Source organism: Sprattus sprattus (genome assembly GCF_963457725.1).
Source record: "Sprattus sprattus genome assembly, chromosome: 21".
Classification (NCBI taxonomy): Eukaryota; Metazoa; Chordata; class Actinopteri; order Clupeiformes; family Clupeidae; genus Sprattus; species Sprattus sprattus.
This window is the reverse complement of record NC_137919.1, coordinates 4,565,539-4,568,038: the sequence shown is the minus strand read 5'-3', so window position 1 is coordinate 4,568,038 and position 2,500 is coordinate 4,565,539.

Genomic DNA, 2,500 nt, shown 5'->3' with positions numbered 1-2,500 from the left:
TTCTTGTTCACTCTCCCTCTCTCTCTCTCTTGCTCTCCCTTGCTCTCCCTTGCTCTTTCTCTCCCTCTCTCTCGTTCTCTCTCCCTCTCTCACCATTTCCCCTTCTCATTGTTCCTCTCCTTTTCTCATGCGAGCGTATTAACACTCTCAGTCCTCCACTTATTCCATTTCTCTGCTTAGTAATGCGCTTCCGCGTACACATATTTCCCCCTCTCTCTCTCTCGCCTCGGCCTCGGCTCATTTCTCCAGTTCCCTCTCTCCTTTCACTCCCCTGAAAAGGGTCCTGACATGAAAAGGTTGAATTTAATTACATCTGAATTAATAGGACTGTTAAGTCAACTAAGTGGACCATTTCGCGATAATTAATTCTTCAGAACCTCGAATAATTAAAAAATACACACCCCGGCACACTCTAGCTGAAGTCTTTCAACAACGCATGTGACAAAAGCATGTGTAGCACACAATGTTTTCCCACTGCATGTCGTCCATTTTAGACAACGGCTGCTTTGTCTCTTGTACTGTGAAATTGATTCCCACAAAAACGTTCTTGATAAAAATCTGGTCCCCGTGCATGCAAACACACACACACACACACACACACACACAAACATACTCAAGAGTGTGCTATGTTTGAAGGCCAGTGGTCTGATAAGTATCTTAAATTGCTGGAAAGTAATAAGATAGGGGATGATCTGCAATCAAATTATTAGGCAGATTCAAAGGCAAATTGGATTAGATTTTTCTTAGCCACCCAGCCTGTGTGCGCGAATCTCGTCTGAACAAAGCGACACAAATGGCCTTCCGCATCACAATCGTATTATCATAAATGCTAACGCAATTACAGACGCTAAATGCGATTCACGAGTAAAAGCTACTTTAACCAGTTATATCGCAAATCAACAAAAACAAACACACACTATCCATTATATATGGCTTCCCGTGTTGTAAATAAACAGAACAGCTACTTTAACCAGTTATATCGCAAATCAACAAAAACAACACACACTATCCATTATCTATGGCTTCTAGTGTTGTAAATAAACAGAACGGGTGTTTACCAGTATGACCATGAGCCATGCTTAACTCCTAATGACGCAACGTCTGAGTTGTCATTAGTCACGCACAAACAAAACCTTCTGACCAAAATGACCTCATTACCAAAAATACCTCTGTAGGATGTAAAAATAGCTAAGTGCTTCATCCACACCTTTAACAGGATTCATACTTTTTCATCAAATGACATGATGATGTCAACAGAACCCCAAAGTATGTCTCACATATAATCTCTATTAACCCTTGACTGTTAGATGACAGAGTAGAGAAGCCAGAGGCGGAGAGAAAGAGAGAGAGAGAGAGAGAGAGAGAGAGAGAGAGAGAGAGAGAGAGAGAGAGAGAGAGAGGGATGAACAGATGAACAGTGTGGAAAAGCCAGAGGGGGAGAGAAAGAGAGAGAGAGAGAGAGAGAGAGAGAGAGAGAGAGAGGGATGAACAGATGACAGTGTGGAGGAGCCAGAGGGGGAGAGAAAGAGAGAGAGAGAGAGAGAGAGATGAACAGAATGAAGGGTGAAAGGGACACTGAGGCATTGAACCAGTAATGTTTAGTGTCATTATCCGGGGTGTTTAAAGCAGGCATTGCCTCCAGGCGTATAGCGGGGTTGCCTGTGCCAAAGTGACATTGCTGCGCCACACGGAGTGAGAGAAGAGACTCTCTCGTCCCCTCCACGACCTGCCAGGGTCTGCCAAACGCGTCCGCTCCTCCAACAATCTCATTGTTTACTCTATCTCTTCCCTAACCTCTATCTTCACTGTGTATCTTTCTCCATCACCTCTTTCTTTCTTTTTTAATTATGTTTTCTTTTCTGGGGCGTGTGGATCGAGAAGCCTTCACTGCAGGGCACACAGCCTAGAGCTCCCTTCATCCCTCCATCTCTTTACCCATGAATCCTCTCTCTCTTTATCTATCTTCCTATCTATCCCCCTCTCTCTCTCTTTTCTCTTCATTCTAGTGTTTACTGGTAGATGAAGCTCAGAGTTCATCTCTCCATCTCTTTTCGCAATAATTTTCTCCCTCCCTCCCCGCTCTCCCTCCCTTCCTCTCCCTCCCTCCCTCCCTCCCTCCCTCCCTCCCTCTCCCTCTCTCTCTCTCTCTCTCTCTCTCTCTCTCTCTCTCTCTCTCTCTCTCTCTCTCTCTCTCTCTCTCCTCTCTCTCTCTCTCTCTCTCTCTCTCTCTCTCTCTCTCTCCCTCTCTCCCTCCCTCCCTCCCTCCCTCCCTCCCTCCCTCCCTTCCTCTCTCTCTCCCTCCCTCGTGGCCTTCTACACTCATCCTAAGTGTCTGCTGGTGGCGAAAGCTCAGAGACGCATCAAGCCCAAGCTGTGTGCCAAGCAGCTCCTGCCAGAGTTCAGAGAACAGATTCTTTTTCTTTTTTCCCTGGTTTTCCCCTGTTTTTCCCCTCCCTGCCATCAACATGATGGTGCTTGGAGTGAACTCAACCCTCAGCTC